The sequence below is a fragment of the Eptatretus burgeri genome, chromosome 13 (assembly GCF_056783735.1).
Source record: "Eptatretus burgeri isolate ZD-2024b chromosome 13, Ebu_testis_v1, whole genome shotgun sequence".
In the NCBI taxonomy this organism is placed as follows: domain Eukaryota; kingdom Metazoa; phylum Chordata; class Myxini; order Myxiniformes; family Myxinidae; genus Eptatretus; species Eptatretus burgeri.
Genome location: NC_140973.1, coordinates 36,905,432 through 36,930,720, shown reverse-complemented (window position 1 = coordinate 36,930,720; position 25,289 = coordinate 36,905,432). Strand labels below are relative to the sequence as shown.

Below are 25,289 nucleotides of genomic sequence, written 5' to 3'. Positions count from 1 at the left end.
CCACCATAGTAAATGAGGATTAACAAACTTATATTCCCTAAGCGTGTGCAATATGTATGTGAAGTTTCCCCTTGATCTGAACAGCCGTTCTGGAGAAGATGTTTGAAGGTTTTAGGGTAAATTCAATATGGCCACCAAACCATGTGACCTATCAATTAGAAATTAACAAACTTCTGAAAGGATGTGTTGGGGAAAGTGTATGTGAAATTTTGCCTCAATTTGTCCAGCCGTTCTGGAGAAGAAGATTTAAAAAAATTTATTAATTTTCAATCCAAGATGGCTGACAAACCACGTGACCTATGACATCATAAGTTTACATTCTGCCTCCAATCCTCCAGTGGAATACGTGTGTGAAGTTTCGTGTTAATCGGATGAGGTGTGTTTTTCTATCCAAGATGGCCACCAAACCATGGGACTTGTGACGTCACAATTTTTACTATGTATGCAGACATGATGGAAGATGATAGTTGCAAATTTTCGCTTCATTAGGTTATGTGATTCCAGAGAAACCATTATTTAATATTTTTCTTGAATCCAACATGGCTGCCAAACCATGAGACCTATCAATTAGAAAATATCAAAAGGCACCAGTTCACCACTTGCTTGATATGTGTACCAAATTTCGTAAATATATCTTGAGGGGATTTGTGGTTAAGCTCCGGAAACGAAATGTGACGGACGGATGGAACCCATTTCTATATCCCCCGCCAACTTCGTTGGTTGGCGGGGGATAATAATAAAACGAGTTTCCTTCAAAGGAACTTCAATGCAAGAGTGAGGAGGCCATTTGACCCATCAAGGTCTGCACTAATGTTGTAAATACATGGTGTGTCGGTATAATATATATATACTAGTGGGGTATGTTTACACATTGTGTAAGCATTGCACCTCCAATCCGGAGGCCTCGGCCCGGCGACTCTGTCAAACAGACAAAGATTACATGGTCAAAATCAGTTAAACATCACACGGAGCTGCCTATCTGGATTCGGGCTTGTTCGCCCTCATCAGGATAACATACCGCTAAATATATAACCAATGATGACCACATTCATTATTTAAACATCAGACGCATCTCCTGACTGTTACAGTGAGCATCGCTGCGGATTATGTCTCACACGGCAGATGGACGGTTATTATGTGGTTTTACCGTATGAGACATAACCTGTGGCGATGCTCACCATAAGAGTCAGGATGTCAGTCTGATGTTTAAATGATGAATGTGGTCATCATTGGTTGGATATTTAGTGGTATGCCATCCTGATGAGAGCAAATATGCCCGAAATCTGGATAGGCGGCTTTGTTTGATGGTTAACTGATGTTGACCATGTAATCTTTGTCTGTTTGGCAGAGTCACCAGGCCGAGGCCTCTGGGTTGGAGGTGACGCTTTGGTGTAGGACTGTCCAATGGAGATCAGGGGAGTGCTTGTCACACTCCACATGTTTCGATTTACCAGCTGATTGCATCACGTGCCTTCTGGTTGAATGGTTTGCAGTAGTGGGAAAAATTGTCTGGGTGGCAGATGGACGGTTGTTCTTTGTGGATCATGCGGTTTTTACTGTATGAGACATAATCCACGGGGATGCTCACCATAACAATCAGGTGTGTCTGATGTGTGTATGTATATATATGTATGTATATATATATATATATATATATATATATATATATATATATATATATATATATATATATATATATATATATATATACAAGGCTATAATGGGAGAAAATGGCAAATAATGACAAAACAAGATGGGTGGAAATCCAAATGCCCTGCACCATAATGATTCCTGCTCTTCTGCACAGAGAGACCTCATGGAACACACAGAGAGACCTGCACAGAGAGACCTGCGGTGATCGGTAAACCCATGATGTCTGACCTTGACATAGAAATGTTGGAGGAAAATGTGTTCTTCCTCGACATGTTTGTTTCTACAACAAATATGAAAATATTACACCACTTTCTCATGTACATAGCTGGTACAATCTTGATAATCGTTATTTACTGCACTTCAAACGCACTTAATTCAGCTCTGGCTTTTGCCTTGCCCAGCGCTTTCATGCAGGCACGGTCCTTTTGAACATTAAATTACTAAGAGACTTGAATAATTGAATGCTGGAAAAATAAATTGCAATCAGGTTGCATGGGAATCTGTAATTCTAAAACGGAAAAATGAATCGTTTCATTAAAAGAAAACGCCATCAGAGAAAAGAAAATTAAATGTAAATGAAGGTTATCGGTTAAAAACAAGCTTAAGCTCGAGTCAAGTATGGATATATAAATATCAGGAGGACTTTACAGAAAAATAAAGGAATGTCTTGGAGGTCTTCAAGAGAATGAAAGAAAACTAGACTCAAATTGGAAAATAAAGAATAGAATCATGATTAAAATTTCCACTTCACACCTACAGATAAAAAAATGTCCAACTCGGACGGCATTCAGTCAAGCACGTACCTCTGCCAGGCTGAACAGTTTACGTTTTGTATCCCACTAATAGTCTGGATTTGGATTTGGACCTCCAAAATCGAATCGGCTTGTTCTCGTCACATGGGAGATATGCAGGGCGATGCATCAATGTGTGTGTGTGTGTGTGTGTGTGTGTGTGTGTGTGTGTGTGTCTGTGTGTGTGTGTGTGTGTGTGTGTGTGGCACCTCTCAAATGGACGTTAAGACGGGTGTCCCGTCTGCTGGCATTAAAATATTAGTTGGTGGTCGTCGAAGACCCCATGGTGTGTTTAACGAAGAGGAGTTGGGTTATCGCCTGCACCCTGAACAAATTCCACATTCCCGGCCTCATGTGCAGGGGGCATTGCAACAGCGGCACAGCCAAACCTCAGCAGCGATGCAACCAGAGTGATGAATTCAGAATCGGATCCCAGTCGAATATGAATTTACCAACAACAACAGAAATTCGTGGGCAGTTTTACTATCCTTCCTTCACTCCTAGATACCGTGGTGCATATTATCATGTAACTAAATAAAGTGAAAAATTACAAAATGATCAGATCTTCTGATTCTCAGATTTTAAAAGTTTAGCTTAGTTTCCCTGGAAGAGACAAGTGTTACACAACACAAGTCTCCTTTTTTTGAAGAAAAAAAAAATCCTTAAAATAATGGAATTCTGCAAGTTTGTCTTGATATTAAACAAAAGCAAAATGCTCCAAGAGGAACGAACCCGTTTGAAAATTTTCACCTTTTGTTGCTTTATAGCCCGGAAATTAAATTGCATTAAATCAGACTTATTACCTCCGCCACCAAAGGTGAAGGAGGTTATGTTTTTCACCCCTTTCTGTCTGTTTGGTTGTTTGTTTTGTGTGCAGGATATCTCAAAAAGTTGTGGGCAGGTTGGGTGTGTGACAAGGACGAACTGATTAGATTTTTGGTGAAGATCCAGATCTAGATCCGACTACTAGAATTTTTAAAGTGATCCTTCACCATTGAGAGATCGGGCTAAACCGATATATAGCACGATGTCTCAAAAAGTTGTGAATGGATTCAGACGAAACTTGGTAGACGGGTTGTGTGTGTGTGACAAGGAAGTATTGATTCAATTTTGGTGAACATCCGAATCCGGATTCAGATTTGATAATTGTTTTAAGTGATTCTTCACCATTGAGAGACAGTCAAGTGTGGATATGTAAATATCATACTTGACTATCCCTCAATTGAAGCCTGGTGTTGGCTTAATGGATAGGGTGTTGGGCTTGGGATCCGAGGGCTTGATGGATAGGGTGGTGGGCTTGGGATCGTAGGGCTTAATGGTTAGGGTGGTGAGCTTGGGATCCTAGGGTCCTGAGTTCAAATCCCCCTTTGCTGTTGAATTAATACCAGGTGGGGTTAACTCTGCCTGTCATCCTTTTGAGCTTGGCAAAATGAGTGCCAGCTTGCTAGTATCCTGCGTCAGAGTGGTGACCTGTCCAGGATTGTGCCCAATAGCCAAAGACAGTGCTTCAGCAGTACCAATGTTCTGTACAGAGTATGGTCCCAATGGATGGATGGAGAGATAGGGCTAAAATGATATATAGCATGACATATCAAAAAGTTATGGATGGATTTGGATGAAACTTGGTGGACAGGTTGGGTGTGTGGCAAGGACGAATTGATTCGATTTTGATGAAGATCCTCATCCGGATATGGATACGATAATTATTTAATTTGAAAAGTGATTCTTCACCATTGAGAGATAGGGCCATAAACGATATAGTACTGTACAGTATGATATTTCAAAATCGTAATGGGCCCGATATGTTCTCGTGGATCAGGCATTGTGTGGCGGAAGTATGCGTTCTACTGAGTGCCCTTCTCGTTCCACCTTTATTGACACATCGTCACCCACAACTTCCAAGTCAAAAACATTTTTTTACAAATTTCAGAAAATTCATCAAAAACACAAAAGTGGAATATATTGGTTGGATAAGTGTCCACCCCCCTTATAATAGCAATTGTAAGTTAGCTCAAGTGTCACCAATCACCTTCAAAACCCACACCAAGTTAATTGGCCTCCACCTGTGTTAAGTTGGAGTGATTGTGATTATTTCAGAATAAAATCAGCTGTTCCTGTCAGTTTCTTCTGCTCGGTCATGCATTTCACAACAAAGACTCAACCATGAGACCCAAGGAGCTTTCAAAAGACCTCCAGGATAAAGTTGTGGAAAGGCACAGATCAGGGGATAGGTACAAAAATACTTCAAAAGGCTTGAATATCCCTTGGAGTGCAGTAAAGACAATCATTAAGAAGTGAAAGGCGTATGGTACCACCAAGACCCTGCCTAGATCAGGCCATCCCTCCAAACTGAGTGACCAAGCAAGGAGGAGACTGATCAGAGGCCGCCAAGAGACCATTGGCAATTTTGAATGAGCTACAGGCCTTTATGGCAAATACTGGTCACTGGGCGCATGTGACAACAATACCGCAAGCTCTCCACAAGTCTGGCCTGTACGGTAGGGTGGCAAGAAGGAAGCCATTACTCATAAAAGCCCACCTTGAGTCCCGTTTGGGGTATGCAAAAAAACCACTCCGGAGATTCTGAAGCCCTGCGGCAAAAAGTCAAGTGGTCTGACGAAACCAAGATGGAACCTTTTGACCTAAATGCAAAACATTATGTTTGATGCAAAGCCAACACAGCAAATTATCCAAAGAACACCATCCCTACTGTGAATCATGGTGGAGGCAGCATCATGCTATTGGGATGTTTCCCATCAGCAGCAACTGGGACACTTGTCAGGATAGAAGAGAAAATGGATGGAGAAAAATACAGAAAAATCCTTCGAGGAAAACCTGCTGCCCTCCGCAACAAAGTTGAAATTGGGATGGAAGTCCACCTTTCGGAATGACAATGACCCGAAGCACACAGCCACAGCTACACTGGAGTGGCTAAGGAACAAAAAGATAAATGTCCTTGAGTGGCCCAGGCAGAGCCCCGATCTAAATCCAATCGAAAATCTGTGGCATCACTTGAAGATTGCTGTCCATCAACACTACCCACACAAGTTGACTGAGCTTGAACAGTTTAGTGCAGAAGAATAGACAAATATTGCACAATAAAGGAGTGCAAAGTTGGTGGAGACCTATCCCAACAGATTCACAGCTGCAATTGCTGTCAAAGGTGTTACCAAGTCAAATACTTGTTACCAAGTATTAACTAATGGGGGTGGACACTTATCCAACCAAGATATTCTATCTGAAATTTGTAGAATTTGTTTTTCACTTGGAAGTTGTGAGTTATGATGTGTAAATAAAGGAGGAAAAAGTCTGATTTGATGCAATTTTTTTTTAGCCCTATCTCTATCAAAAAAGGGGGAATTTTTCATGAATTGTGCTTTAGGCCAAACAATGCTGCTGATTACACTGAGGTTGAAGCCAGAGAATGATTTTGTATCTGGTCATTAAGTGTCAATGACTGACGTGACTGGAACTGTAATTTTCTACCAATTTTTTATGCAACAATTTAATGGATTCTTTTCGGAATACAGTAGTTGACAACCATTTTAATCTACTTTCTCAACATGCAATGTTTTTATTCAAATGTAATGCCAGGCCATGTAGTTATTAATCACTCGCATCATGGCATTCTAAAATGATAAACAACCGCAACAAATAAAGGTCGAATGAGTCAAATTATCTTGACTGTCACTTATATAATGCTTAAGCTATGAATATACTTATACCTGAATATAAACTACAATCAATGAACCTCTTGATATAATATGAACTTGAAAATCTGACTTTGCCATCGGAGAGGGTTGCAATGACAACGCATTATGCATCATGGTTGCCCTTCGTAGCTGAAGATGGCTGTTCACGTATGACATGGAACAACCCGGGAACGTGGATTTCTTCATGGTGTCGGAGATGCCGCCTCGACAAAAACCACACCCTGAGGTAGTGAGAAGGGGATACCCATGACCAGACTACTTGTTGCCCGCAGTTTAAGGTAGGAGTTGGTCATTTCTTCACGGTGACGCCAATAACTCGTGTACTCGACATGAAGCACCAGGGGGATGTGTAACAGCCTCCAAAAATGCTAACACATGGGGCACTAAGATGTATGATGGTTGTGAGCCCTGGAAAGTACAGTTGTGAACCTCAGGTAAGGACAAAGCACATGCACCTGGGTTTAAAGCGAGTTATGCCAGAGCATTCTGTTTAGTGATTAAGAATACATCGGTTTCATGTGGATAGATATGCATTGCAAATGTGAGTTTGAATAAGTTTATGTTCTTTCCTTTCTACACATCCTCAACTCGAACCATTTCTCGCAACATATGCACACGGTGCTGACAATGAATGAATTAATGCATCCTTCAAGGTTGCACAGCTCCCAAAAGGCTGGCCTCATCTACCGACCATTGGAGCGGAAGCATACATCACCCATGACAGATGGGCTGCAATTTCTCGCCTCTACCATACCCTGAGATAGAATCTCGGCAAAAGTCCTCCCTCTGCCAAATTAAACTGTGTTGCCAGGCAGAATTTTTAGAAGCAGCCAATTAAGCCCGGCGGTCCAGACCAATGGGTGGCCTTGAAGCCGTGACATGAGGGGGTCGAGGAGGTCAATAAAAGGTCAGATGCAGCAGATTTCAAAACAGTTTGGGGGAGATCTTACAATTAACAGTTCAGCAGTTGAGGAGAGATCTCACACATGGACCTTGGGGGAGATGCGAGCAAGATTGCAGATAAGAGCGAGACACAGTTCTTTCTTTGGAGCAGATTAAGGTTCAGGGGAGATCTCACACGTGGAGCTTATAGATCACACAACATGAATTCACTCCTTCACTCACTTTCTTTCCTGCTTTTCTCTCGACTTTGCTTTCCAACTTTCGTCTTCTTCTAACCCTTCCTATATTTCTTCTTCCTTAACTTATTATTTTGTACTCTGCAGCTTTCTGCACCTCACTCACGGATGCACACATCAGGCCTAGTGCGCCTTCATCTCACCCCAACTGTTGCCATGCCACCACGGAGTTGCCCGCCTCGTCGTGCAAGACTGGACAATATTCCCACTCAGTACATTGCATTCGGCCCAAGAACATCTAGCGTCCTTACTCGACCAGGGCCATAACGGAACAGAGGGAGGAATCCGAAAGGGAGTGCATGGGAGGCAAAGCTGAACTGCTGAGCATTGGGGCGATCATAATCACAGTTGGGGTCGTGGAAGGTGCGTCAGTGTTCATAGAAGACCCGTCACTACCTCTTTCTCACCACTGTTTCTCACAGCTCCTCCCACACGATCTCTCATTTCTTCGGGTATCTGGAGCCATTTGCGTAGAGGTGCTCAGTTATTGTTGTAAGGATCTGATGGCAGGGGTATAGTGGAGGGGATAATGGGAATGTTCAGGTCTGAGATTAATTGGTCTGAGAGATGATAAGGTGTGGCACGTAACACTGGTTCACTCGGCCAATTCCTATTCATTACGCAACCACCGGCACGGTTCCCCATCTGCTTCATTCATCTCACAGGTACAGTAAACCGACCTTGGTCGCAAAAATCCGACCAGAGTTGAGTGTTGTAGATGGTGTCCATGGTCTTTGATAGATATGGCGACCTTTCAGAGTTATCTGGGCCACTCCATAATAATACATACCAGTATGTGTATGTGTATATATATATATATATATATATATATATATATATATATATATATATATATATATATATATGTATATATATAATGTAATATATTCTCATGTCTGAGGCCCCGTTAACACAGTACAACTCAATCCCAGGACCTTTTGCCCAGGGAAATGGCCAAACAGTCTCTGACTGCACGAACTGTGGACAATTATTCTACAACTGTACCATTTCCCAAGGTCACTCAAATGAGCTGAAATTGACGGCACACGAGTGGGAAGCAGATGGCTCAAATATGTTTTCTTACCTTAATTAATCCATTTATTTTTATTTATTTGCAAAGAATAGCACAGGGAAGAGGGTAGATGAGATACTATTACAAATGGTATGAAGCAAGCAATCAACGGACACAGATAGGAATGAGGGGGCTCACAAACTTATACACAATGAGGCGAAACAAAGAGCGAAACCTAACCCACCCTCGGCACCACAGACCACACTTTTTCAATCATTATGTTTTGCAGGTGGGGACTTTCCTTTGTCTATGAAGTGCCTGCAGGACTCAATGCAGCCAGCTTTAGAAAGCCAGCAGCAAGACGACAAGAGCCAGTGACGAAGTGAGTGTGAAGATGGAGGAAGCCAGAGATGAGCTCAGCCAGCCATGAGGAGCACCAGCAACAATCAACCACTCAACCAGCCCTTGTGACCCTCTCTGGCCATTCCACATGAGTCCTGGTCTACATTCCATGCTCTTTTCAGGCCCTTCTTCTACTTATTCTTCTTCTTCCTGAAAGCGCTTCTTTGACTCCATGCACGTGGAGTTCTCCTGTCTCTCTGAGATCATTTCTTGGCTTCCTGCACGTGGAGTTCTCTCTCTTGAGGTCACTTTTTCCCTTCTCCAAAAACAGTGTGATACAAGCTTGGGTCAATACCAAGTACTTCTTTCAGAGAAAACCACAATCATGTTATGCCTCACAAGCTACTCCATGATCAACATCTCATCCAACTCTTCCTCTTAGGCAGAGTCCTCCTCAGAGCTGTCCCACCCAGGAGGGGAAACAATAAAAAAAATATATATTTCCACTTCTGGCTCCACAGCAAACTGCACCACCAAAGCTGGCACACACTGGGAAGAGAGATTGTAATGGCCTTTCACACATGCGTGACATGTTTCTTGTGCCAGGAATTCCTCACCTGGCCCCGCTCACAAACAAGAGGTGTTTATGCCAACGATATTACTCTGACTATGCTGTTGTAAATTACATACGCTGCCTCCTCAGCATTACATTATACAAAGACAACATATTCTAACAGGTCCCTACTGCATGGTAAACGAACCTACTCAAAACACAAGGACCATACTAGACTTACCATAGTCGAGCTATGGATCTCACCCCCCCCCCCAACTCCTCATAACAATGGATGTGTGTGTGTATATATATATATATATATATATATATATATATATATATATATATATATATATATATATATATATATATATATATATATATATATATATATATATCGAAACATGAGGAGTGTGATGAGCACTCTGCTAATCCCAATTGGACACAGTCCACACCAATGCGTCGCCTCCAACAGAGAGGCTTTGGCCCGGTGACTCTGTCAAAGAGACAAAGATTAGATGGTCATCATCAGTTAAACGTCAAACGGAACCACTGATCCAGATTTCGGGCTTATTTGCACTCATCAGGATGCTATACCGATAAATATCGAACCAATGATGACCACATTCATCGTTTACACCAAAAAATATATATACTTACACCAAAGAGAGAACGATTATATGATGATGACCACATAAGTGTATATATATATATATATATATATATATATATATATACATATATACATACGGTATATATATATATATATATATATATATATATATATATATATATATATATATATATATATATATATATATATATATATATATATATATATATATATATATATATATATATATATATATATATATATATATATATATATATATATATATATATATATATATATATATATATATATATATATATATATATATATATATATATATATATATATATATATATATATATATATATATATATATATATATATATATATATATATATATATATATATATATATATATATACATATATACCGTATGTATGTATGTATATATATATATATATATATATATATATATATATATATATATATATATATATATATATATATATATATATATATACATACGGTGTAACTTTTAATCGATGTAACTTTTTTAAAATGTATACCATGTCGAGGTTCATGTAAAACCAACACAAAGAACATATCACAAGGCATAGTGACATGAGGATATCTGTGGAAGGGAGAGGGATGGGGTGGGGTACACAGGGTAAACAAGATGGTACTGCAGGGACTTTCAGGAAGGAAAGCAGGGAATTTGAAGGAGGTGGATTTGGGGTCGATTAACGGGGGTTGTGAAGATCAAGATTTTGGATGGGGGAAGATATGAGATTTGTGGTGAATAGCTCTTGTGAAGACCTGGAGGGAGGAGTGGGATTGAAGAGAATGTGGGAGTTTGTTCCAGAAGCAGGAAAAAAAGAGGAATGAAAGAGTGAAGGTGAGCAGTGATTCTTAATTTTGGCAGTTTCACCAGAAGGGGGTTTTTGGTGGACCTTGAGCACCCTGCGGAAATATAGGGGGACAGATCACTGCCAGAGCAAGGGGGGGGGGCAACGCCGGAGAGGAGACGGTAGAAGACAGAAAGAGCACCGACCTGCCTGTGGTGAGAGAGTGAGACCCAAAGACTAGGCTTCATCACAGGAGATACCCATGATCCAAAAAGCCTTGGTTTCCACAGCGTGAAGCCGAGCTAGGGGTGAGGCCGGAGCACCACCACAGAGGTGAGAGCAGTACTCCATCAGACTGCAGACGAAAGCTTTGTATGTGGCCAGGAGGTCAGATGTGCCAAGGAAGGACTATGCATGATGGAGCATGCCCAGTCGGTGACTGGCTTTGGAGGCCAGCTTGGAGATGTGGCTTTCCCAGGAAAGATCATGGCAGATAGGGAGACCCAAATGCTTGAATGAAAGGATTTATTCAAGGGGATTGTTGAGAAAGTAGATGAAGGGTGCGGGGTTCCAGATGGTCCTTTTGGAGAGACATGATGAAAGTGTGAGATTTGTCCAGATTGAAAGACGTATTCCAAGTGTTTGACCAGCTTTTGATTTTATCCAGGTCTGAAGAGAATGAAGAGGCTGCTGCCTGGCAATCAGAGGGATGAGAGATGGTACAGCAAATGGTGGAGACATCAGCAAATTGATAAAGAGGATTTTCCAGAGAGTCTGAGAGATCATTGATGAAAACCAGGAAAAGCACAAGGCCAAGAACACTGCCTTGAAGAACTCCATCCTGGACAGGAAGAGGAGATGAGAGAATTCCATTAAGAGCCATGCAATGACTGCGACAGGAGAGGAAGTCCGTGAGCCATGAGTGGAGATTGCCTTGGATACTATAAGAAGAGAGTTTGGTCAGCAGGGTGGGGTGCCAGACTGGGGTGTTGAAAGCTCACTAAATGTCTAGGGAGATGGTTCTGATCTCATGTTTGGCATTTTGGACCTCCATCCATTGTTGGAAAAGAAGAAGCAGCATGTCCAGCATTGAGTGACCTGGTCTAAATCCAAATCGACATTCGGAAATCAAGCCATTTGAGAAGAGGAAGGATTTGATGTCGGAAGCGATGATGGATTCCACAACCTTGCTGGTGATGGGGAGCAGACTGATTGGTCTGTAGTTGCAGGGATCAGTTTTGCACCTTTTTATGCAGGGCAGTAATGTTTGCTGATTTCCAAGCAGATGGCAGATGACCTAGAGAAAATGAGAGGGTGAATAGAACAGAGAGAGGGTGAGAAAGAGCAGTAGAGATGGTTTTTAGGACACGTGGGCTGATGCTCTCTGGAGCAGTTGCAGAATCAGAGTCGACGTTTGACAGCAAGCTCTCCATCTTGTCAGGAGAAAAGGATACAGAGTCCAGGAACAGCTGGGTGCGACTGGGTAAGGTGGGTACAGAAAGCGATGGATTTGGGAAACAAGATTTAGAAGCAAACACAGCATTTAGGCATTCAGCCAAAGTTTAGACATTCTGGGATTTAATCAGAAGCTCTTGTGAACTCAAACTAAAAATCATGTATTATGTGTTGTCATAGTCATAGTCATGCAAATTGTTCGAAATATACTTGAAGGAATGGCTCAGAAGTCATTGTCTTCATTGTCACGTGGTTCATCTTCAGCATAACTGTCATCACTCTCGAAAGATGCTCGATTATGGTCACAGATACTGAGTTTGCACATGTCCGTGGAGTTGAGGCCACTGGCCATGCATACACACTTCGGAAGCTTGCAGATTTTGGGGCAAGTACAAGCAAGTAGCTCCAGCACACTTGAAGTGTGGGTTGTCCATCCATCCAGTCTACTGCTAGCTGTACATGCCCATCCTGGGTCTCTCAGCAGCAGCCTCTCCAGATGGGACGAGGTGCCTCTAGGTTCTTTTGCAGACTCCTGTGAGTGCTTATTTCGATTACATTTGAAAGTTAATTGTGGCCATTTTTTTATCACTGGTGAATAATGTTTTTACCATTACATGAGGAATTTAATATCATTGCCGCCAAGATACAAAGCTTTGGTGAAAATACTTGTACACATTATTTATACACCATAAAATGACAATGACCTGATACATTTTGGGTGAAAAACTCTGGCAATTGTCGACCTTAGGGGTAGAATTGTACATGGGGTGATAACACAGAGAAGGCAATTGGACAAACACACTGCTGTCGCACATTTTCCACCTCTAGGGACATTAGTATTACTAAAAATTACAATTACCTTTGCGCACTCTGACTAATACCGACCAACCCCTTTTGCTAATGGCTCAAAGCCGATTGGTGGAAAAGTGGAACAAAAAAGTGCTGAATCATATTGCCAGCCATAGGTGAGCAGGGTACGCCCACCCACAGTGGGAGCGCCACCAAAAGGAAGAAGCAGAACTTGAGAACTGCAAGATGAATTTAATTTTCCCGGGTAACTGCATTATTATAATTTTCTATGGTTATTTCTTCTACCACCAGGTGAGCTTTTCCCATCACTGTGGATGGGTACTTTTGATTATATATATATATATATATATATATATATATATATATATATATATATATATATATATATATATATATATATATATATATATATATATATATATATACACACACACACATACATACAAATACGTATGTTAGCAGGGTGTGCTCACACATTTACATTAATTTATTTACACATTGTGTAAGCATACGAACCGTGTTTCCCCAATGTTTCAGGTCGCTCACTTGCATTTGATTTTTTTCATTTATTTATATTTATATTTACGAATGCTTTCCAACAGTTCTGTGATTTTTTTCTGGTGCATCGGCTTCGTTGTCCGTCGGCGCTAAAGATTACCGTGCTTCCCCATTGTCTCGGGTCAGTCACCTGCATTTTTTTTTCATTTAAAAAAAAAATCTCATTTGTGGGTGTTGTCCGATGATTGTCATTTTTTTCCGGTGTACAGTACTGGCTTTGATGTCCATCGGCATGCAAAATTTCAGCTTTCTATGTCACCCGGAAGGCACTGATCTTCGTGAGTGAGTCAGTGGTTAGAAAAATAAATATAAATATAAATATAAATATATATATATATATATATATATATATATACATATATATATATATATATATATATATATATATATATATATATATATATATATATATATATATATATATATATATATATATATATATATGCCTGGTGTTGGCGCAGTGGTTAGGGCAGCGGCTTGGGATCCAAAAGGTCCTGAGTTCAAGCCCCGTTCGGCCACTGAATTAATACACCAGGGGGTTGACTCAGCCTGTCATCCTTCCGAGGTCGGCGAAATGAGTACCAGTATACTGGGCCCGGTGTATGCCCCGGTTAAAATAGGTGTACCATATCCCTGTGTCGTAAGAGGCGATCAGGGTTGCGTCAGGAAGGGCATCTGGCGTAAAACATGTGCCAAATCAAGATGCGGATCATACGGATGATCCGCTGTGGCGACCCCTAACGGGAGTAGCCGAAGGAAGAAGAAGATATATATATATATATATATATATATATATATATATATATATATATATATATATATATATATATATATATATATATATATACATATGTGTATTCATGAATTACATTATTTTCATGAACAATGATGTGACATACTTTATTTACTCCAAGGACAACAGTGTAAGTGTTGCATATAATTCTCATCCCCAAATACCCCTGAAAGACATATTGCTCTCTCTTTGAAACAACAGATGATTGAGCATCTCTCTATTGAGATGACATTTATCATTGCCATGAAGGGATTTAAATGATTTTACCACCAGTTGTCAGAAACATAAATGGCTCTCCATATTTAATCTTTTTTTCTTTCTTTGTATGCAGAGTCAAGGCTTGTGGATGAGTCAGAACACAAAAATGGATGAGGATGCAACAGTGCAAAAGGAATAGCAGAAAGAGAAGGGGGGAAATGTCAACGACAGAGATGAGGGACAACATAAATGGAGGTGGACAGCAAGGGAGGTGGGTAAGGATGAGCGGTATGGGAGAATGCACGTGGTGGATAATATGTACAGAAGCAAACTCTCAAGAAGAAAAAACTGGAAATTTGATTGGGATGGGGGAGGGGGCGGTTTAATGGGGCTAGAAAAGGCCATGGGTCTTACTCAGCATATCCTGATAACCAGAGACAATTAAGTAATACTTCACATCCAGAGACAAGAATTTGGAATCATTGAGCAATGGTATGAATATATAAAAGTTGGGTTACTGTTTCCCCAAAATCCCAAGAACAGATTACTTGCATTCAATTATAAATTATACTGTAAATGTAAACATCTACAGAAGATAGAATTTCCAATGTTTGAATATTTTTGTACTACTTGTGGCATAATTGTGATGGTCAAAAAGTTTTCCCCCAACAACTAAGTAATGCTCCTTTTCTATATAATTTTCAGCTCGTGCCAAACATTTTTCCCAATCGTTGGTGAGCTTTCTGATACAATTGCAGGGTTTTTTTTTTGCATACAAAGCCAAGGCTCATGGAAGAGATAGAGCAATGAGAAAATCTGTTTGGTGATATACTAAATAATAATTTTTCCATTCCTTTTGTGCCATTAAGGTGCTATGCATGGGGCTGCGAGTAAGTTTCATTGGCAAGGAGTACAGTCCTGGATGGGTCGCCACTTTGACGCAGGTTACCCCGAATGGTTATTACCCCAGTACACTGGTAGTCATTCCGCCGACCTCAGAAGGACGACAGGCTGAGTAAATATACTGCAGACATTAGTGAATTGTTGTTTTAATGGAAAATAGCAATAAATGTCGTAAATAAAAATGAAAAAGTTGTTTTCAAAAAGCAATAAACTCTTTGACAACCTCATAATACTTCTCTTGTCCATGTGTATCAGCACAATCAATTTTCATAACATTGGTATTGAAGCTCTCATACAAAATATTTTGGTATATGAACAGAAATACAAACGAACTAATGGAAATGTAGACCATTTTGATTAAAACTACACTGGAGTGGCTCAAATGTCACTCTTGGCAAAATATGCCACGATATCAGAAGGGACAGCTGGATCTCCCCTTTGAAAGGACCGTTTGCTCTATGATGCAACAGCCTGTGTACGAAGCACTAGGGTGATGGTTTATTGTTGGATCATTTTGCATCACGAATTGAAAGAAAATGAGAAAACTCAGATGTTGAGCTGAGATTTAGCATTTAAAATAAATACACTCTAAATGTTGTGTGGCTCATTCTCAGGAACTGCAGCCACATGCCGAAGTACGTCTTCAACATCAAAGCTAAAAGTATGGTAGATTACAATTGACAGTCTTCATCATTATCATCTCTTGCATCAAATGCATTCTTGATGCATGTATTTCAAAAAACCTCAAGTTAAGTCGACAAACTCAGACCGTCATTGTTTTATTGCCAATAACCATGAATTGTAAGCTCTTTACCCAGTGGGACATCACCAATCCTTTTGAATCTTTGTGAAGGTCATGTCGTATGCATCCCACAGAAATCTATAAAACAAGCTCAGCGGTGCTCACGTGCCTGAAATGATTGTGTGCTGTGATGTCCCGTGGAGGTTTTGCTTGTTTTATTTCCAGTCGTCATTTCCCTCCAATATATTTGCATAAACAGTTTGTTTTAGTCGATGGGGAGGTGGTACAGGGTTATCTAGTTATCTAGTTCTGTCAAGTCTTCTGGTGAAATTCATGATCTGATTTCTCCAAACATTCCAAAGCTTCCCGAAGCTCTGGCAGAGACAGCTTCGTTGCAGTTTTTCACCGCATCCACCCAATACATCCAAGGTCTCCCTCTTCCTCGTCTTCCCTCAACCATACTCAGCATGCTTGACTTTTCCAGACTTTCGTTTTCTGCTCGCATGATGGGTCCAAAGTATGACAGTTTCTGTTTTAGCATCAGTACTTCTTATGTAAATGGTGATCTAATTTATTCATTCATCTTTGATCTGTTTGTTCTTCTTGCAGCCCATGGAATTTTTTGACATTCGTCTCCTACAACATTTTCAAAACTGTCAATCTTATTCCTTTCTTTCTTTTTCACTCTCTATGAATCACATCCACACATTGCAACTGCTAATTCCAGAGCATTCACCAGCCTCTTCTTGTGGAGCCTCTTCTTGGTAGCGTGGATATTGCATTGTCACATCTTTGTCTTTCCAGATCTTTGCCAATACTGCCATTGCTACTTTCCTCAATGCGAATCATCTCATCTATTAATTTTTTTCTCTATATTTTCCACTCACTTCAATCTTAAAACTCAGGAACATGAATCTTTCCACAATTTCCACATGATCTTCTCCCAATATGAACAAGTTGATCTTCTCAGGTAACCTTTTCACTGTCTGCAACAGTTTCGGGGTACATGGTGTAATATTTTTTGGCTAAACTTTGATTGTTCTCATAATATACTCCTTTTATGTTTCTTTCAGAACTTGCTTCTAAAATTGCCAAGGAACAGGCAAGAAAGCTGTTGTAGGTAAAAACTTCTTCTTTTTGTTTTTTTTTTGTTTACAGTCATCTAGTGCTCAAGGAGGAGGGAAGTGTGTACATATATCACCTTTAATACAGACATCAGTGTCCCTGGTTAATTAATCCAAACAAAGGAATCGAGTTGAACCTTTGAACAGCACTGAAGTTTTCTTTTCCAGCCAATGACCAATGACCATGATACAAATGACCCTTTCAACTTAATTTTTTTAAATCAGTAAAACTACAAAAAAAAATTACAACTGACAAGGGCAACTGTGTCAAGGTCTTGCAATATATAATGTTAACAAATGGTCTGTTGTGGAGAAAATGAGGAAGCAGCAGAGTTATCGCTCCAACACTACCTTCGCGAAAGCACTAAGAAAGTAACTTAGCATCAAAGTTTGGCAAAATATATCACAACAAAATGTATAGTACAAGAGTGGAATCACTCGTATCCTCAAAGCGACTTGCATTAACACAAAATGTTGCCGACTACGCTTCATGCAAAACAGCAGTCAGCATTTTCAATGCCATCCGCAACAATTATGCAAATGGGGTCATTCACAGTGCTTCTTGCGATGTCTCCCATGCCTCTCCCTGTGTGCCGGTGCATGAAGAAATGAGACCCTCATAGCCATGTAAATTATATTGGCTTCCTACCCACCCCCCCCTCCCACAAACGTTCAAAAGAGGGACATGACACATTCCTGAAGGTAAAGTTAGACAAAAACGCCTTTGCATGCTCTAGTCTCACAGAAAATTATTAAATACTCGGTGGCGCAACACTAAACGGATCAGGACGGAATAGACAAAAACAAGACGCAAAACACGCATGCATGGGTGGACAAGATGGATACAGAGGATACTCCAAGGAGGGAAACTGGAAAATTGGAATGAGGAGGGATTTAGGTGAGGTTAACGAGGGTAGAAAACTTCATGGTTTTGAATTGGGGACGATCTGAGATGGTGGTGAACAGCTGTCTTGAAGACCTGGAGGGAAGAATGAGATTGAAGAGGATGTGAAAGTTGATCCCATAGGGAGGAAAGGTAGAGAAACAAATGAGTGGAGGTGAGCAGTTATCCTGGATTTAGGTTCCCATCATTTACAGCCTTTTGGCTCCTGGTTGCATCATTGGTTAGTGGCATAGCTATGCCACTGATCCAGTGCCCCTATTACCAGTACACTGGTGCTCATCTCATGAACCTCAGAAGGATGACAGGCTGAATCAACCTGCCTTGTGTAAATTCAGCAGACAACAGGGCTTGAACTCAGGACCCCAGGATCCCAAGCCACCAGGATCCAAAGCCACCACCCTAAAGGCCCGGTCACACCTTGACGTTTTAGCCAACGTATGCCGATTCTGGAATTTTTTTTCTAAAACGCTGGCACACGTTGAATACGTTATGGGTAAGTTTTGATAACATTGAGAGCACGCTGAAAAACACTGCCATACGTCGTTGTACGCTGGCTTTAAACGTTGTACTTTTCGGTTGTCCTCAAATTTTTTCATGCTTGAAATTTCACGACGTATGCCGGCGTATGACTCACACGTTCCGCTACGCTGGCCACAAGTTGTATGCACGGTCTGCGATCGTTGACAGACGTCAACACGTGGTACTTGTAAGTTAATCATAAGTTGAGACACGCCGAGGTAATGTTTAGCGTACCCGAAACTTATTTCTAACCTATGATTAACATGTTGTTGGCACGTTACGCGATCGTTGCCACACATCGACAGACGTTACTTTTAAGTTACTCATAGGCTGAAAGACGTCGGTATAATGGATCGTCCTTGCGTCAGCGTCCACGGCCACGGCCAGGACACTTATTTGCAGCATTCTTCAAACTTTTCTTTGGCATGACGAGGATGTTCACACTTCGATGTCAAGCTTGGCTATGATTCCAATTGTCCATCGGCAGCGTCTATTTAAAATAGTCGAGTTTGAGCGTTTTAACACGTTCAGAAGAAACGCTTCAAATTTCCAAACCCCAGCGTCAAAAAACAAAGGCAAGTGACAGCAATTAAAATCGTTCATTGTAAACAATGAAAATAGCTGAGTGGTACCGTTTAAAAGTCGTTGAGTGTAAAAAAATCCAATTGTTGAGCGCAAGCGTCTACTTTCAATAGTGGAGATGCAGCCATTTAAATCGTTGAGTGGCAGCCTATGAATAGGAAACCCCACGTCACCGGCAAAGAAAGGGAATGGACGCAATGAACACCGGCACCGGCACCAGCAAAGTCACCGGCAAAGATAAACTGCCGTACGATATGGATAAGTTAGGCTATCGTTGGGCATAGTTTGTGAACGCCGGCTTCACGATAATTATTCGTTGGTATATCGGATCTATAAGTAATCAAAGCACTCTATGCACATTATAAGTTCATTGTGCATTTGTCAAACCCGTTATGAATAGACCTAAATCGTAAAAACAAGCCATATCTCATTGTTGAAAAAGCCCCATAAAAAATTAGCTGCGAAGAACTTCGAACAATGGTGAAAGGATGTCTCCTACCCGTGGACACGCGGATGCAAGGACGATCCATCATAACCCACACCCTCCCCCTCACACTCACCTACTACTGCCAACATGAACAAACTACTACTAATACTAATACTAATACTAATACTAATACTAACACTGATACTGATACTGTTACTGCTGACATGGACATCGACTCAAAAAGGACTCGAAAACACTGTTGGGTTCCCCTTTTATGAGCACCATTTTTATATACCAATTCCCAAAACCGCTGGGAACACGTCTTTATATGGCAGTTGTAAGCTAGAAACACGTAAATTTTTTTTTTTTGTCGACCGGAAGACGTCATTGGAATACGTCTACATACGTCGATGTGTGTTGGGACTACGTAAAGAATTGGTTCAAAGCACGTCAAACATAAGTTAGAAATAAGTTTCGCGTAAAAAAGACATTAGCGCGACGTGTTTCGACTTATGAGTAGCTTATAAGTAGCCTTTGTGGACGTGTGTAAGCGTCCGCATATCGTGTGTAAAACTTATCCCCATCGCATGCGGAACGTGTGTCATACGCCGAGTACGTCGTAAAATTTTGAACATGTTTAAAATTTCTTGACGTACTCTACTTACTACGACGTATGATAGCGTACTTTAGCGTTCTACTCACGTATACCAAACTTACTGATACCGTATTTGACGTGCCCCAACGTTTTAGACACATTTTTCTTAGGTCGGAATACGCTGGCAAGATCGCCAAGGTGTGACCGCGATGTTGTCATTTCCATTTCTACGGCAGTTATGATTCGAATCGTTGTGCGTCAGCCTTTTAATAGGCTACGTCACGATATCGTCGGCGATGCGTGCAACGCGCTATGCCGAAGTTAGACTATCGTTGGGCATAGGTTGTGTAGGCCAACAACAGGTTCAGCATTCGTTGGTATAAATTATCTATAACACAACGAAACGTTCTGTGTCCGTTACCAATGCGTCACACATAAGACCAAGTCGCTATGAATACGTCCGAATCTTTAAAAAAAAACATCAAAAGTTCAACGTAAGCCAGCGTTTTACATACATTTTAATACGTTGCCATCGCTGGCTAAAACGTCAAGGTGTGACCGGGCCTTAACCGCTAAGCCAACACCAGGCTTTCAATTTAGGTCATTTTTGCAAGTACAAAGTTTCAGGAAAAAATGTTTAACTAGACATAATTTGATGCAGTGACATCGACTGATATGCCTCCACCCACATTAAGTCTTTGTTTACTCTAACTTTGACCTCAAACCTCAAGACCATTTCACCTCAATATCTAATCTGTACATATGTATCATTCAAATCCCTCCCTCAATAACAACATTTTTACCTGACATGACCACTGACCTTTGACCACTTGATGCTAAAATCTCATCAGTTCATCTTTGCCTTATAATATACCAGCAGGGTATGCTTACATAAGCATACAAACCGTGCTTCCCCATTGTCTCAGGTCACTTACCTACATTTGAGTTTTCATTTTTTTCCCCATTTCTTTATATTTTTATTTATGGATGCTTTCCAACAGTTCTGTGATTTTCCCGGTGTACCGGCTTCGATGTCCATCGGCACACAAAATTACCGTGCTTCCCCATTGTCTCGGGTTGCCCACCTGCATTTATTTATATTGTTGTAGAATTCCCGCCCGTCGGCGTGCGAATGACCGAGTCTAACCAATAGCGGTCGCTTCGCCCACCGAACGGACAATCCAGTCGTGACTTTCTGGAACAATGCCAGAAACCAGTCACGGGTGGGTTTTTAATCCCACCACGGCCCATGCCATATTCTACCCGCGCAAAATAGGGTCAATCGCCGAATATCGATATACCTAAGTACCCGCGCGGGTAACCTACCGAGGGACCGTACCTCGGCGAAGGCTTGTTTGAAGACGAACCGCTTAAGCGGTCCATTCCGTTCTGGGATAACCGAGCGGGTATTATCGCCAGACCCGATTCTATTTATCGGCTATTTAAAAACAAAGTATATTCCGAGTGCAAGATGGGGCAGTTCAATGAGGGAATGGACGCAATGAACAGGTTTACATTCACCAAGGACATTTATTATAATAAAGCACGTATGCAATTAAACAAGGCAAAACACGTATGCAATTCTACAAGCAACAGAAGCACGACAAAAGAACTACAACCGTCTACTTATTATGCACAGTCACTTGCACTTAACAGCAGTTCCTACTTATTAGACGGGCCCACAGACACATGTACGCACACACACACACACACCCAAGAAATGGTGACAGAGGCCTTTAATAACGGGCTCCAGCTCGGAGGACAGGTGAGCTGAAACCCAGAACCTATCTCAAACCTCTCCACCTCGTGTGGTCTTCAAGTTGTTCAGACCCGGGCTCCAGCGAGAGCGAGCTGGATCCAATCGCCGAGCCGCGATCCTTCCCGAGCTCCCGCGAATTCTCCCACACTTCTCAACACGTGCTGGTGAGACGTGGCGCTGATCCTTCCCGTCGATGCGTCGCTTCCCTGAGGAACCACCTCCCGCGCCTCTCAACACGTGCTGGTGAGACGAAGCACCAAACCTTCCCATCGATGCGTCGCTTCCCCGAGGAACCACCTCCACGAAGAGGTCGATGAGTCGCATCAAGCTGGGAACCAAAATGGAGAACAAAGAGCTCCACGAACCAAGAAGAAGAAGCCACCACTCGCAGCTCGAGCCAAGCGACTGGCTTAACTTCCTTCCAAACAGGGCAGCTTGAAGCAAAAAGCTCTCCCGAGCCAAGCAGAAGTCGAAGCTCACGGAACCATCAAAGCACAGAGCCTCCAAAAAGCCTCCTCCCGAGCCAGGCCTCAGCCGAAGCTCACTGAGCCAGCCGAAGCAAAAAGCTTCCGAAGGCCTCAACCCTAATGCAAGCCAAGCAGGACCCGACGGTCTGCTGAACGGCTATTCTCAACCCCCTTTTCCAACTCTGCCCTCTCAAAATCTGCCCCTGAACAAAAGAAAAAGATCTCCTCTTATCCTTCTCCGCCCCTTCCCCCCGCTCCCGGCGTGACTCATGACTCATGCCCTCGTGCTCCACCCCCCGCTCAGCCACGGGTGGGAGGGAGTTGTTGACATCATGAGTCATGGGACGGCAGGGTTCTTCCTCTTCGCAGAAGAGGGGGGAGGGATGTCTCAATTGTTTGGTCCCTAACTATTAAATCGATCCGCAGCGCATCTAATCGATTTCTGAACATTTAAACAATGAAAGGTGAGCTATCTAGGGAACAAGCACTTATGGACATAGCTCACTAAAGGAACCTGTATGTTGCGTGCAATCGAATTCCAAATTCGTAACAATATTTATATTTATGAATGCTTTCCAACAGTTCTGTGATTTTTCCCGGCATATCGGCTTCGATGTCCATCGGCACACAAAATTACTGTGCTTCCCTATTGTCTCAGTTAGCTCACCTGCATTTTCTTTCATTTATTTATATTTTCATTTACGGATGCTGTCCGACGATTCCGTGATTTTTCCTGGTGTGCTGGCTTGGATCTCTATAAGCACGCAAAATTTCAGCTATTTACATCACCCGGAAGGTACAGATCTTTAATATCAGTAAGTGAGTCAGTCAGTGGTTAGAAATAACTTTATATATTAGATACCTACATCAAGTTTGGTCAAAATTCCATCACCGGTTCAGAAGTTATCATGGTAACAGGATAGTACCGAACATAACCTCTGACCTTTACCTCTTGACCCCAAAATATAATCAGTTCATCTTCACATCATCATATATGTACCAAGTTTGATATAAATACCTTCAGCTGTTCTGAAGTATCACATTATTACCTGATATGACCTCTGACCTTTGACCTCTTAATGCTGATATCTAATCAGTTAATCTTTGCATCATAATATATATATATATATATATATATATATATATATATATATATATATATATATATATACCAAGTTTGGTCAAAATCCCATCATTGGTTCACAAGCAGCGTGGTAACATAATTTTTACCTAATGCGACCTCTGACCTTTGAATTCTTGATCCCATAATCTAATCACTTTATCTTTACATCATTTTACATATTTATGCCAAGTTTGACTTCGATACCTTCAGCTGTTCTTAAGTTATCACGGTAGCAAAAACCTATCACAGACACATGGACAGACAGATAGCCGGATGGATTACCCAAAAACATAATAAAACAAGAGCTCAAGTGAGCACAATATACGCCCGAACAAGAAGGTATATACAGAATTGTGCGACTACATGGAAAACAGCATCCTGGTTGCCATGGCAACCACTTTAGATGACGAACGTATGTCGTGACACACCGTCTCCACAGTCTGTACCTATGTACCAAATATGAAACGTGAAAGTTGAAAACTTTGGGAGTTAGAGTGCGGACAGGAACCGACGGACAACCGGTATCGCATAATACGCCCCGATATATATATATATATATATATATATATATATATATATATATATATATATATATATATATATATATATATATATATATATATATATATATATATATATATATAATCCCTGTGTCGTAAGAGGCGACCAGGGTTGCGTCAGGAAGGGCATCCGGCGTAAAACATGTGCCAAATCACTATGCGGATCATACGGATGATCCGCTGTGGCGACCCCTAACGGGAGCAGCCGAAAGAAGAAGAAGAAGATATATATAGAAATATATATAGAAATATATATATATATATATAGAAATATATATATAGAAATATATATATAGAAATATATATATAGAACTATATATATAGAAATATATATATATATATATATATATATATATATATATATATATATATATATATATATATATATATATATATATATATCGGGCATATAAAAAACAACCGCAGCCACTGTTGAAATTGATTACGATGGCCACAGCCGTAAAATCCCATTAAATATAAACTACCATCTAAAAACACAGGTGTGTGTGTGTGTGTGTGTGTGTGTGTGTGTGTGTGTGTGTGTGTGTGTGTGTGTGTGTGTGTCATGCTCTTTTTTATTTGTTATACAACTCCATACCCTTGAGACAATTACACCAAAATTTGCAGCACCCCATTATTGACACAAAGTCGGTCAACGTCACAATGAAAAAAAGAATTCAATCCTTCGTCAAATTGATGTTAAAACAAAAAATAACGGTGCTCTGGGTGATCGAGAGACATATGTCAGGTGTTCCCCTCGGTGGGAAGAGCGGCCTCGCTTTGCAATTGCAGTTCTGTATTGTGCTCAAAGGTGAATTATTTGTCGGGAATTAAACCAATTGCATTGATGTATTTATATTCAATATGGAGAATGGAACCAGATTTGGTGGTGTCATGGTTAGTGTGTCCATTCTGAATCTGCGAGGTTGGTGGTTCAAACCCCACCAAGTCATGCAAAAGACGAGTAAAAAATGGTATGAGCTACTTCCTTGCTTGATGCTTAGCCTTTAAAAAGGCAGAGCATGCACAAACCTTGCTGGGAAGGGGATGGCAAATCACCCAGTATAACACTTACCAAGAAATTGCTTTGCGGTACCAATGCTCTGGAA

At 41.0% G+C, this 25,289-nt stretch overlaps 1 protein-coding gene across 1 annotated transcript in view; it reads right to left on the bottom strand.

Annotated features, from left to right (window-relative positions):
- Positions 1–25,289, bottom strand: part of LOC147014237 (E3 ubiquitin-protein ligase PDZRN3-like) — a 257,924-nt gene that overhangs the window by 31,514 nt on the left and 201,121 nt on the right. The gene's annotated exons all lie outside the window — the stretch shown is intronic.